Below are 14,369 nucleotides of genomic sequence, written 5' to 3'. Positions count from 1 at the left end.
CAGAGATCTTCCATTAGAAGCCTGCTTCAAGGATGGAATTCTGACCATTTCTCATAAAGATGCCAGACTATGCAAGAATGCTGGAACCCAGATTCCAACACATATCCCCAAGCCCAATTTCCATGATCCAGAAGAACCCAATTTTGCCCGTGTCTATTCAACTTCTTTATACACACACACACACACACACACACACACACACACACACACACACACATATATATAATATATTTATCAGGGAAAGTAGGGGTGATGGAAGAAAAATCAGCTCAATAAGAGGGTTGAGCTAAAAACATGAGTTTCCCTTGTGGCACTTTTCTTAAGTATGTTTAATATAGGTATAGTCTGTATGGGTTCGTTCTGATTCCCCCAGGAGGCAAGAGGTTTTGTTAATATTCATTTGGGGAGGAGAGAGGAAAGAGAAAAAGAAAACATGGGATAAAGGAGAGATTGTTAGAAAAGGTAATCTGGTTATTTATTTATAGTTTACTTAGCCAAAGGGACCTTAAAAAAGCTTTGATAAGAGTGGCCCAAGTTTCTTCAAAGATTAACTGGCATTCTTTAAAAGGCATCAGTTTTCTTTCGCACAGGTGTTTGGAGAGCCTGGACTGGATGCCCACTAGAATCCTGTGCTGGTCTGTAGATTTCCTTAAGACCTTAAGACATGCTGACATCATGGTCTCCTTTCTCAGATTCCTTCTCTCTCTCTTTCTCCCCCACTCTCTCTCTCTCTCTGTCTCTCACTTTCTCTCCTTTCCTCCCTCCCTCCCTCCTTCCTTGTCCCTCCCTCGTCTGCCCAATGTCTCCCAATCTCTTTCTTTCTCTCTTTAGTTCTCCAGGTAATTCTTACTCAAACTTGTACCAACTTGTTTTTGACTGACAGTGAACAGTGAGAGAGTTTTCTTCATTTTGAGGAACCCTAAACACCTATCTTTCCCAAGGCAACCTGTCAGGACTGAGCATTTCTCTGACTTGACATAACTCCCCATCCAGCCAGGAGTCTGCACTCTTCCGTCTTTGCAGGTAAGAGGTACACAGTGCTTATGTCAATTCTGGGGCATGTGGCATGCTGGAGGTATTTTTGAAAAACTTTACTTCTAAAGGTAATGAAAACATTTGATTCTTTTAAAACTTATTTAAATCATTCAAGACACTCATGGAATTTACAAGTGCTGTTTGCATGTGGAAAATGGGATTTTACTTAATGATGGGATAAAAAAAAGTGTTTTATTCTTGCTCGTGAAACAATATCCAGATGTTGTCTTGTTTGCTGTGGGTCTACGGGGGTCTAGCTCGCAGGAGAATTACTCCGACTTCCCTTTGCAAGGGTCTGTCAGAGCAAGTTTGTTATTGATTTTCAGCGATTGCATAGTTCTTTGGCTAATTCTGAAGCAGTTACTTTCCTTTGTCAGTGGGGAAATCAGTTTGGATTGCCGTAAGGCGAAACCTCGCTGGAATATTTTAAAATCTGTTACCTATCCTTATAAGAAAAGTTATGTAAGTTTTCTGTGGTAGGTGTATGGAATGTAAACAATCCTGACTTTGGAAACATTATGAACTGTGTTCACGACCCATGATTAATATGTTTTTTAATCTGTGTGTAATTTCGTGAGAGTTTAGACTATCCTCGGCTAATAAATGTTATACTGGGTGAAATTTCCACATTGCTCCTGTAACGCCAACGTTTGTCTCCTCTGTACTTCCGCATTTAGTCGCTTGAAGGAAATAAGAATTTATTGTTCAATAGACGTTTATTGACCTCATAATTTCTTTAACCCACAGGTTAGAAAACTTACAACGAATGTAGTATTTAACTGGAAAACTAAAGACCAAAATGTGTACCATTAATTCAAATGTTTAGATTTATTTTATCTGAACATATCTTAATCTTTTCCCTTTAACCTGTAAGAGGGATTTTGGAAAAAAAAAAATCCAAGTGATTCTTAGTATCTATTTTTTTAGCAACCTCAGGATCACACACACACACTCACATGCATGCATGATCAACTGTTATCCCCAATCCTATCTTATTTTGTCCTCTCATGAATGTTTAAACAAATATGAATCAGCAGTAACAGCCTTAGGTGACAAATTCTCTCCTATTTAAAATTGTCCTAAAAATCAAAAGAAAAGTGTCCCATAAAACTATAATACATTTTTAAATACCATCATTTTGTGAAAACTAAATACAGTATCAGAGACACTTCCAGCCGAGTAATTAAGTAAGCAAGCACTTACCTCACACACAGTTTCCCCGGGCGCTGTTCTTTCTTTCCATACCTTCTAGGGTTTTACTTTTAGCAGTTTTCTCCTTCTCTAACTGTTAATATAATAAATGACCATCCACCCAGAGGTAACAAGGCAAGTCTTCCCAAAATACTGAAGAGCAGAAGAGTTTAACCAAATTGTCGGTAGCAGCATGTCAGAAACACTCATCAAATAACGGAACAGACCTTTCTTCACTGAATTAAATAAATGTATAAATAGTCTGGGGGTTTTAGAGAAATTGCCTTAGTTGAACTTTGTGATTCTGGTTGCTTAAGGAAAACACATTTTTCTAAAACGTCCCCTCTCCATCTTTCCAGTCCTTCCTCCCACTAACAGTTGTGGTCATTTTACAGAAAGTCTTATTTCCCCAATTTCCTCTCCTCACACTTCTCACCAGTGCAGACAGCCAGTGTTTTGGGGGGAAAGAGAGCAAGACCCCAGGCTGCATATGCCAGCAAACCTGAGAAGCCAACAAAAGCAGGTCTCCGGGCTCTTTCCCACAAGGCTCAGCACAACCTCACTCTGCTTCTGCATCGAGGAAATCTCGAAAGGGCTGTGCTTTCTTGGGGCGTGTGTGTGTGTGTGTGTGTGTGTGTGTGTGCAATTATATACCTGAATAACAATGACATACTTGGTACAAGAAAACCCACCAATATGTGACTTTAGACATGGAATAGAGAGGCAAAGTTATTCGGATTTAATCAGTACATGCCAAATCCTTGAAATATCCTTTCCTGTCCAATCTCCTCTCATCTGTTTAGAGACTCGAAGCAACCCACGAACTTTTTTGCATACTTTGCCTCAGAGTTCAGGGTTGCTTATGAAATGTAGTTGCGTGGTGGATGCGTCAGAGTCTTAGAGCCAACCTAACAGTCCAGAGACTGAGCTGTAAGCATGACAAAACTGTAAATGACTGGTCCTTGGGAATGCGTGTTGAAGGCATATACACCTCCCTAGTCATTTTCTTCAGTCTTTAATATGTAAGTCATACAGCTATCGTTATTTTTTTCCCTGCAACAATTCAACCATTGCACCCCAGATTAAATCGTGTATCTCTAAATGTGTTGTTTTAATTCTTTCAAGTAAAAATAATCTCACACTGAAATTGTCAGAAAGCTATTACATGAGTTAATATTAACTTTTATGTCTCCAAAGATGAGTTTGTTCCTTATTCATGGGCAAATACAAGAGGCAAGTCAGTCAGAGGTTATTGTCTGTCTTCTCTCCTTTCTCTCCTTTACCTTTATCTCATAAAAGCCACCTCAGGAGTGAGACTTTTGGTGCAGTTGATGGTGGGATAAGGCCAGGCAGGTCTGGATCTAGAACAAAGTGAACCAAGGGTGGGCCTTACTCTGTGCCCCTCAAGGATGCAGTGCCCTGGAGGGAGACAGGTCTGACCCAACACACCTGGCTCAGGTAACTTCCTGGTGCCAGTTTTGCAGACAGGTGAGGAGCCGTATGACCTGGTAGTAGCTCCAGAGATAAGCAATCTAAGAAGTGCTAAATCTTCCCCAAAGGAACACAGGGAGCCTGCTCCCACCTTTAAAAGGAGAACTAAGGGCAGAGAGGGAGAGAAACTAAGTTATACTTCATAAATAAGGGTTTATAAACATTTAGGAAATGGAAATTCTTTCTTGGAACCTTTATTTATAAGTTATAACTTAGTTTCTCTCCCTCTATGTCCTCGATTCTCCATTTAAGAAGTTTTATTTGCTAAATATTACTCTGTTGAAATGAAAGAAAAAAAAATGAGAGAACAGATATTTCTGATAAAAAGGCCAGGCAAGAAAGTTGAACTTGACAAGTGTAGCCTCTGGAACACGTCTCTGGATTAATTCAGATGATAGTAGGGGGATTTCCACTCATCGTAATGCAGCTGGAATACACATAGTGAATTCTGTCACGTTCCCAGGGAGACTTTCAATCAGAAACACCTGTGCTGTTCTCACAAGGGAAAGGTCAGAGCTCCATGAGGAGTTTGTGTATCTGCATTTGTCTTGATGGGCATTGCGCCTTAACTAGAGAAGAGATCAATAAACCAATGCCACCACCATCCAATTTGAATCCAGAAGTTCACACTTGACCTAATTCCAGAACACAGTTCATGCTTCTAGAAGTAAAATTCTAAAGCACACAATTCCAGATATTTAGCCACTATACAAAGATGAATCAGGGTCACATGATCATGCTCACGTCAGAAGATGCAGGAGAGGGACAAAGGTTTGCGTTTTGATACAAAACACGCATGTGCCAGCCACCCGATCGTTTACAGTAGGGAGCAGTTGAGTGGAAGGACATGTCTGTACTACCTTAGGACTGAGGACCTACAGAGGGAACACTGGAAAGAATTAGCAACAGAATAACCCAGGTTTTGTTTGATTCCGTCTCTACCACCCCACAGCTCAAATTCAGAGCAGTCAATGTGTAGGGATCCACATTGAACCAACCAAGCAGGCCCTCTCGTAGTAGCCTGGCCAGAAGTCACAGCGGCTGTGTTGGCCACTGATTCCCTCATTCAGAGTTCAGACATCCTGAGCCTGTCCACGTCCCTGGGATTACAGATAACACGGATCCTCAGAGTCACTGCTGGGCCATCAAACAAAAACGAGGGTGACACAGAGTAGGAACACTGCAGCGGGGGGTGCCATTCTTAGGATGCCTGGGTTTTGGTTTCACTCGCATCCTGCTTCAGTCGGAGCTGCCCTGGTGTCGGGCGGATGGCTATGGAAATGATGTGCATTTTTTCTAGTGTCTGTACTGGAGGCTGATGAAGATTTTATAGACCCTTAAGACAGCACAATTTGGGGGCTTTCTTTAGAGAAAACAAATGCAAAATGAGGACTGTACTATTAGGTACAAGGATTTGGATAGGACCTGAGCAAGTGAGGAACCCTGAAGCTGAGTTCATTAACTTCTTGGTAAATTCACTCTGCGTCATACATAGTAAAGGCCTGATACTTGTCTCTTGAATGAATGGTTGAATTAATTTATGTAAATTTTAGCTGCTGGCTGCCCTCTCAATAACTGAAAAATGATAAGCAAAAAATACCAATCATGCTTATCCGTATCTAGTGATCAGTGATATATGGAAAACTGATCTCAATGCTGTCTAGAATGTTTCTCGCTTCATTGGCACCTTGCCATGAAAGGTAGGTTCTTGTACTTGAATCTTTAGGTCATATCTCAGCCCAAGGGTAAGATGCTATCAAAGCTGCGTTTCCTATGGTAGAGTATGTGAGTACTGAAATTAACTGTGCACTTTTTCCACTTGAGAAGCCCCCAACTTAAAACTTAAAGAACGTTATGCTAGTTGTGCCACTAGACCCTAGAATGGTACTGAATGCATGAATAATAAGCATCTTCTCGAGCAGACTTGAGGGCTTGCCCCAGTGGAATATCTGTCTCTGGTGAGAAGCCTTCCTCTTTATTCCTTAGTTTCTATTAACGCTGTTTCCAATTTTTGATAGCAGTTAATTGTGTCATTTCTTGGTAGAAATGCTGGCTAAACCCATGCCTACCAGGACAAATAATGTTCTCACTCAGTGATGTTTACATTTTCAAATATTTGCAGATTGATATCTTGCTTCATCTTAGACCTCTTTCCCAAAAAATGCAAGGTCAGCTCCCTGAATCTTGCTTTCTTATTTCCTAAGTTATCCTTCATATCTATTCCAACCTTTAAAGGACAAATTTGAAAAGTTTATCCTTTGCTCTGAAAGTTCACGAAATTTGGCCTCATTTGTACTCTTCCTACCAATGCCATTCCCACATGTCTGCTAGGAAGTAAAGAAAATGTAATGAACTCTGGAGCACCTGGCTGCTGCAACCAACATGCTCTGAATACTAAGAAACAGGAACGCTGCCCTGTCTTTTTTATGTTGTCAGAAGTTCGTGGAAAGAATTTATATATGGACAGTGAGCTGTATTACATACAGACATACACGTACAAGTGACAAAGGCAGTGTGGGTGTGTATTTAGCTAGGACATTAATAACAAAACTGACTGTGTAGGTATAGAGAGGCTATCCCAATTTCAACAACATCAGAATACAATGGTGCTGTATTTTGAACATCTTGTTTAACATATTTCAAGCCTATAATTTTGACTTATAGTCCATATTAAAGATTAAGTGCAGGCCAGGCACGGTGGCTCACGCCTGTAATCCCAGCACTTTGGGAGGTCGAGGCGGGCGGATCACGAGGTCAGGAGATCAAGACCATCCTGGCTAACATGGTGAAACCCCGTCTCTACTAAAAATACAAAAAATTAGCTGGGCGTGGTGGCAGGCGCCTGTAGTCCCAGTTACTCAGGAGGCTAAGGCAGGAGAACAGCTTGAACTTGGGAGGAGGAGGTTGCAGTGAGCTGAGATCACACCACTGCACTCTAGCCTGGGCAACAGAGCAAGATTCCGTCAAAAAAACCACAAAATTACATGCACACAGAACAATTGTCCTCTAAACAGTGTTTTTAAAAAGTGATGTTGTAGTGACATTGATATCTGACATTTTTTTTTTTTTTTGAGATGGAGTCTTGGTCTGTCACCCAGGCTGGAGTGCAGTGACATGACCTTGGCTCACTGCAACCTCCACCTCCCAAATTCAAGCGATTCTCCTGCCTTAGTCTCCCAAATAGCTGGAATTACAGGCACCTGCCACCATGCCTAATTTTTGTATTTTCAGTAGAGATGGAGTTTCACCATGTTGGCCAGGAGGATCTTGAACTCCTGGCCTCAGGTGATCCACCCACCTGAACCTCCCAAAGTGCTGGGATTATAAGCATGCGCTACTGTGCCTGGCCGACATTGACATCTTAACGTCACTCCTTAAAAGAGTTGGATGTAATGTCACATGACTTGATTCTTATCAACAGGAATGCTGTGATAATCCGATTAAGAAACACTCAGTGTCTTGGTTCCTGGGCCCTATGAACAGAAGAAGGCTAGCTTCTCCCAGGCAGACCAAAGCTGCTTTGAGGAGGGAAAGGGGAGGTGAAGTCTCCACTCCATTGCCACCAGGATGCAGCTGCCTGGGAAGTGGGGGAGGACTCTCAGAGGCTGACCCTATACTTCCTGTCTCAGGAGTCGGGGGCCTGGGGTGATTCTGCTGGTCAGAAGGCAGGAGGGAGTGTCCTGAAACACAGTTGAATTTGACAGCAAAGCACTGTCTTTCTATCCTGGGAAGTTCTGTGGTGAGCAGAGTCCTGTGAGGGTCCTGGTAACTCCATCCCTGCAAGAAATAAGAAGGTCTGCACTCAAATACGTTCAGAAAACCCTTCCTAGTTTAGGCCCCTCTTGAACCTTCAAAGCAATCATTAACATTTAAAAAACCCCAAGAAGTTCTGCAGCAAAGACGTTCTTTAACTTTGAATCTGAGTTGTACATCCATTTTGGACCACAGAACTGTCCACCACTTCCTCCCTGACCACAACTATGGTTCCCTGCTCTGACTAACGTTTCACACAACCCCGCTGGGGATGCTTTGTCTAAGTGTGATGGGTGTGGGGTGGCAAGGCATCATGCGATCCAAGAAAGAACATGTGTGATGTCCACACTCCATTTAGGTGTAAGTTGTACTACCGGGGCCTGACTACCCCTGCATGTGACTGGCCAGCCTTCAGGTTTGCAAAGTGGCTGCTTACAGTCAGCCCCAAAGAATTTTTTTTTTTTTTTTTTACTTTCTTTCTCTTTATTTCTTCATATCCACCTTATTCCTGAAAGAATATAAGTGAATTTACAAAGATACACACACACACATCATGAAATAAAAGAAAAGAAAAAAAAGAGTAAATCTCAAAAAGGCCATTTGATTAAACATTTACTTACATAAATCTGATCTATTTTTAAAAATCACAATTAAATGCACACAGATCCACAGTGGCAGAATCTTACTTTTGAGCTCAACACTAAATAGAGATCTTAACTACGTTTGAACTTAACTTAGCTTCCTACTTGAACCTAGGAATCAACTGGGCACTCACTGAATGTCATTTTACGTGCACTATATTTTACAATTCTTTTGAAAGACAATGTCCATTTTCCTCTGTGGATCTTTTAAATTTTATTTCACCTTTTATACCCCTTTATGTATAATTTGTTTATACTAAGATTGTAAACTTTCTTCACTGGCTTAGACTCAGATCTGGCACTAGCCTAAGGGAATAATCTCTGGTCCATCAGGCCTGGGCTGGGAACCCTCTGTGGGATGCCTTCCCCATTCCTGGAGATAGCTGGTTCGCCTTGCTTGGCCCCACTTTACAACGGCCTGCTTACTTGTCCCTTTTTCCTACAGGGCTACAAACTCTTTGACAATGGAGATTTCACGTAATTATTTCTTTGTGCTTTCAGTGCATGGCCCAAGGTATTCCTCAAGCAATATGTATTGAATCCACATGCACTGACATGAAAAGCATAATTTTTGCTATAATTACATCTTCACTTTCACCATGAACTTACATCTACCTCGTCCTGCAAATGCACAGCAGAAACCTTTTTATCTGAAGTCTTTTGAAAATATGTGTGTGTGAAAACAGCTAACTGGTGTGTTCTCTCCCTTGGTGAACATTACAAAGTGACAGATTGGCTGCTAGAATTGTATAAGTGAGGTTATTAAGGAGGGAGATGTCTTATTAAGGAGTGAAAAGAAACAGGGAACCATGTGCTTAAGATATAGTAGTTGTGTAAACCCAACAGAGGAAAAATAGAAAACATGCAGGTTATTTTGGAAAGAAGAAAAATGAAGAAACTTGAAATAAAACAGAAAAGTAAATACAGAGCCAGCAGGGTTCAGCGTGGGAGTGTGGGCTGGAAGTTTGATTCTGAGGAAGAAAACAAGGTGAAAAAATAAAAGGAAGAATATACTGCAATCCCAGGCTAGAAAGGGGTAATTTGATCTATGGAGCAGCAAATGCAGAAAACAACAAAATTAGCATCAATTCAGTCTCCTTCAAACACTATGTCTAGATCTGGCTTGTGTTAGCATACCTGTGGCAATAAAGGTATTTGGCTCTGAATGTGTTTTAAATTTTAAATTGAGAGAATTTTCTAACATTTGCCCATTTTAAAGATGAAATATTATAGGACTAAAACTTGTAAAGGGCCACTTTTCTGTGATTATGGTCAAGTGCATTTCGTTGCAGCTGGGAGCAGCTTATGCCAGTATATGACATTCAGAGTCTAGGGCTGCATGAGGATATGTACATTTAACCATGAATTTTATAATTATGAATATTAACCTGTCTAGTCCAATATCCTGGGAATGTTCCCTAAATGATACTTTCTGCACAGCACTTTGTTTAGTTTTCAGTATCTGAAGAAATGGTCTGACTTGCTAGCCCTGTGGTTGGTAGAAATGTATATTTAATGAGTTTTTAAATCAACTCTCACTCGGATTTTGGATAGTCAGGCTTTAACCCTCAGTGATCTTCACCAAGCACATTCTTGCCAAGGGCTTACTCTGCAGGAGGCCGGGTGGTCAGTCTTTGTCGATTTAGAAGATATAAGTGGAGAAGACTTAGTCCTTGATCTCAAGGAGCCTCCAGGCTGCTGCTGGACGGAGGTGTGGATAGGAAGACATGGAAGTAGAGAAACTGTAAAGAAAAACACCCAAAGCACAAGAAAGGCTGCAGTGCCCAGCAGAATGTGATGACATTGACATGAGAGACCCTGACAAAGTTCCAGGGAAAGTCAGAGAGGGAAAGACCAGATCCTTTTGGGATGATTGTAAGAGGCACTGGGACATTTGAGACATGCCTTGCAGAACAAAAGGACTTCCAGGGTCAGGACGGGGAGAAGCCGTCAGAGCAGGAGGGTGATGGGAGTTAACGTGCACCAGCAGGAGGGTGTGGGAGGCCAGCAGTGTGCACAGGGGCTGAGCTTACTGCAAGGAAGGAATGGGAGAGTGAGGGCCACAGTCAGGACAAAGCTGGCAGCCAACAGCCAACAGTGCTGAACACTCCTGAAAGGCCAGGCAGGGCTCTAAGTATTTCTTTTTGTTTGTTTGTTTATTATACTTTAAGTTCTGGGATACATGTGCAGAATGTGCAGGTTTGTTACATAGATATACATGTGCCATGGTGGTTTGCTGCACCCATCAACCCATCATCTACATTAGATGTTTCTCCTAATGCTATCCCTCCCCAGCCCCAACCCCCCAACAGTCCCCAGCGTGTGATGTTCCCCTCCCTGTGCCCATGTGTTCTCATTGTTCAACTCCCACTTATGAATGAGAGTATGCAGTATTTGGTTTTCTGTTCTTGTGTTAGTTTGCTGAGAATGATGGTTTCCAGCTTCATTCATGTCCCTGCAAAGGATGTGAACTTATTCTTTTTTATGACTGCATAGTATTCCATGGTGTATATGTGCCATATTTTCTTTATCCAGTCTATCATTGATGTGCATTAGGGTTGGTTCCAAGTAATTGCTATTGTGAACAGTGCTGCAATAAATATGCGTGCATGTGTCTTTATAGTAGAATGATTTATAATCCTTTGGGTATATACCCAGTAATGGGATTGCTGGGTCAAATGGTATTTCTGGCTCTAGATCCTTGAGGAATCACCACACTGTCTTCCATGGCTCTAAGTATTTATTAATCCTCACACAGGCAGACTTTCTTACTAATCTCTTTAGAGATGAGGAAAGCAGGGTGCAGAGGTTAAGAACATGCTGGGGCCACAGGCTTCAGAGAGGGGTGAAACTGGCCTTTGAAGCTAGGCCGTCCATCTCTAGAAGCCACAACCTTAAGCCTTTGCTGCAGGAGATGAAAGTTAAGCATAGGCAATGAGGAGTCACTGAAGATTTTGGTTTTCTGAATCCTGAGCTGCACTTCAGAAAAAATAGTCTGGTAGTGATGACCAAGTGACTAATTCAGAGGGCATTTTGAGAGACTCAGTGAAAGGAATGAAAACCTGGACCAGTGTGGTGGCTGTAGGAAGGGGCAGGAGAGACACCTGTGCAAGGGGGATTCAGCAGGTAGAATCCGGGGCTTGCACTGATTGGATACAGGAGTAAAGTTGCTTAAAGAGGGAGAGGTGAGAATGAGGATGCCATTGTTAGGAAACAAAAATCAGGATATGTAGCTGGATTTAGGGAGAATAATATGCCTTCAGTTTTGGATGAGTCAGTTCTGGACTGCTCTCATTCCAGAGGATGTTGGAAACAGAGACTGGATCCCTAAGGAGATGCTGTTGGTGAGCACTGATTAACATCATGGGACTCTGAATGGGCAGTAGGGTAACTCAGAGGATGCCAAGAGAGAATAGAAAGATATAATAAAAGAGGATGAGCACAAGACCTTGGGGAACATAATTACAAAGGATGGGGAAGAAGAAAAACCCACCACACTGCAGGAGAATGAACTCTCAGAGAGGCAGATAGATGACCAATGAATCTGCTGACCCACTAGTAACCAACAGGAGGAATTTTCTGAGGGAAACACAGTTAATGGCACCACCCTTGATCCATATATCAGAGAAGGGGAGATGGAGGGTGTTGAGGGGAAGAACCAGTGAAAGAGGAAGGCTTGGTATCAGCCTGCCAACTCAGTTCAGATGAAAAGAGTGAGAGGAACTAAGAGATTATCATTTGGCTGGCAGAGCAGAGTTCTCAGGGTCCTGGAAGCTCGCTGCCTCCAAGCCTATTAATGGTGAATGTTTCTCATGCTCTTTTTTGCTAAATTTGACAAACCCATTCCCCTTCCTCCTCAAAGTCAACTGAGTTATTCACTCAGTTAAATCCATCATGACTTAAGAAGTATATGCTTAGCTTGGAAAGGGGGTTACATCTGTTCCTGTAGTCACATAATTACTGGAGACATGAAGGAAGATTCCAGCAACTCAGGCCTCTTCTGAACAGGTTGAATACCTGGTTTTTATGAGCAACCAGCTTCAGTTTTCTGAGAAGCTCTGAGTAACTACAACTAAACTACAAGTCTGTTCTTGAATATGTTTATAATAAAAAAGGAAAGATAATGCAGTTATTTGCTAATTGCTGCAATGATTAAAGCAAGATTTTTCAAGTTTATCCTTTCATAAGACTGGCAACCTTTTGAACACAAACAGGATCTGACAAAAATAGTAATAACGAAAGCGGGAGAATAAGGAAGCAATGCCAGTTTTCTTCAGAACAATCAGTTGCCACCGACTTCGAACCTACCTGCAGTTTAAAGTTTCTTTGGCTGGGACTATCTTCTGTTTTTTCAGTGCTGTACTGTGATTCAGCCAAACTTCAGCAAAAAAGGAAGTGCTGCGTTATACTAGTATTGAAAGTTATGTAGGTGGATTTTTTTTTTAAAACTACAGCCTAAATTTTCTTAGCAAAAGTCAAATGAGTGACAACACACAGTTTGGAAACATTTGGATAGGAGAAAACAAATATCTGATAAGAGTACTTAAAATCTGAAAAAAAAAAAAAAAAAAAAAAAAAAATGGTGGGAGGAGAGTGAGAAAAAGCCCCTGACAAGTAATGGTAGAAACGTGACAAATGGAAGGTCATTCTAATGAGAGAGGCAGCCTGGTCTCATGGAAAGAGACTTTGGCCTTTGGAATCTGACCTTCCTGGATGTGAATTCCAGGTGTGCAGACTCCTGGCCACAGTGCTTTTGGGAAAGATGCACTAATGTTCTGAGCTTCAGTTTCTTAGCACATTATGAGGCATATGGGAAATAGACAGAGGTGGGTTACTTCTCTCTCCACGCCAGGTTTCAGAGGTTTCAGAGAAGCTAGTCTGACCTCATCTCCCAGTATCATTGAGAAAACTGAAGCTCGGAGGGGCTGGGTCACTTGCCTGAGGTTTTGCAGCACATAGAAGAGCTCGTTCTCCTAATGTGGTCTAGAACTCCTCACCAGGCCTCCTCCTATCCCAGGTGGAAACTAAATCCCACTGATTCTCCACCCTCCTTCTTCCCAGGATGAGGCTGAGCTCAAGGCTTGTCCTTAAGGCAGCTGGTGAAGGAAAGGTTCATCTTGGAGGTAGAAGCGCTGGACTGGAGTCCCCACCTGTGGGCTGAGGGAGCCTCCACAAGTGATTCAACCTCTTAGTTTCTCATTTGCAAAAGGCAGGGTAATTCCTACCACAGAACAACAAGGAAGTTAAATGGCATGATTTTTTGTGAAAGTGTTGGTAGAAAGCACTTCTGTCTTCTATCTCATGTATCAGTAGGGAATGAGCATTCTCAAAATGACCAAAACGATTCCTAATTTCCTTCCTAAGGACCTGATTCCCTTTTATACGTTCTTTTGTTCTAAAACAAAACAAAACTTACTTTATAAAGAAAGCCTGAATTCCAGAGCCAGTCTATCCTTTAAAAACTTGCAAGCTTTTTTTTAAAAAAAAAAAAACTTATAAAAGGCATCACACTTTCATAAGCAAGAGTTGCAATGTGAAAAAACAGTGGTCAACAGTGAAAAAACTCACTTGCTGGGTTTGCCTGTATGAACAAGTATTGTTAATACAAATTGAATCAGAAATTACCCTTGTCATTGTTTTCTTCTGGAGTTTCTTCTTTCATTTCTATTTAAAAATACACAGACACATTTAAAAAAGTAACTATCTCCTATGTATTATAAGGAGGAGAAGGTGATAAAGAAGAAGAAAATGAACTTGGCATGCAAGTGGGCCTGGCTCTGGAATTCGGGTGGGTCTAGGAAAAAGTACAGACCTCAGTGGAAAACATATATGGGTGTGTGGGAAATCCCTGTAAACTATAAATTGACTACACAGTGCTTAAGCTTGTGTGGAGAGAAACCACAATGCTCTCTGAAACCAGAGAGGAGGGGACAGAGAGTAAGTTTTGCATGAAGAGAGCACAAACTGTCCCTGGGAGATGGAGCTGCTAGTAATTTTTGGCAGGCTTAGCTGGATCTATTGAAAGTTACCACTGTAAAACCCCACTGTTGCACCCTGGGGTTCTCTGTGGGATGCCCCTACTTGTATCATCCAGGAACCCTATGGCCTGACTCTGCTTCACCCAAACTTCTTCCCACCGCTCCCCAACAAGGACCCCCCGTTCAATTGTTCCTGTATGCTTCCCACTTCACTGCCATTGCCTGTGCTGTTCCATTTCCTGGAAAGCATTCTTTCCCTGTTCTGTTAGAATCTCATTAT

General features: G+C 41.8%; 1 protein-coding gene across 7 annotated transcripts in view; it reads left to right on the top strand.

Annotated features, from left to right (window-relative positions):
- The first annotated feature begins 546 nt into the window (after positions 1 to 546).
- The window catches only part of KCNJ15 (potassium inwardly rectifying channel subfamily J member 15), a 54,572-nt gene continuing 40,749 nt past the window's right edge, over positions 547 to 14,369 (top strand). For 3 of the 7 annotated variants that reach the window (XR_001887101.1, XR_001887100.1, XR_001887099.1), the window contains exons 1-2: positions 548 to 635; positions 884 to 1,023. The gene's annotated coding sequence lies outside the window, so the exon portion shown is untranslated. The other 4 variants (XR_001887102.1, XM_017880676.1, XM_017880678.1 and 1 more) reach the window with 3 other exon arrangements.

The sequence above is a fragment of the Rhinopithecus bieti genome, unplaced genomic scaffold (genome assembly GCF_001698545.2).
Source record: "Rhinopithecus bieti isolate Rb0 unplaced genomic scaffold, ASM169854v2 scaffold_12151, whole genome shotgun sequence".
In the NCBI taxonomy this organism is placed as follows: Eukaryota; Metazoa; Chordata; class Mammalia; order Primates; family Cercopithecidae; genus Rhinopithecus; species Rhinopithecus bieti.
Note: the sequence above shows the minus strand (reverse complement) of the source record. Positions and strands in the feature narration are given on the sequence as shown.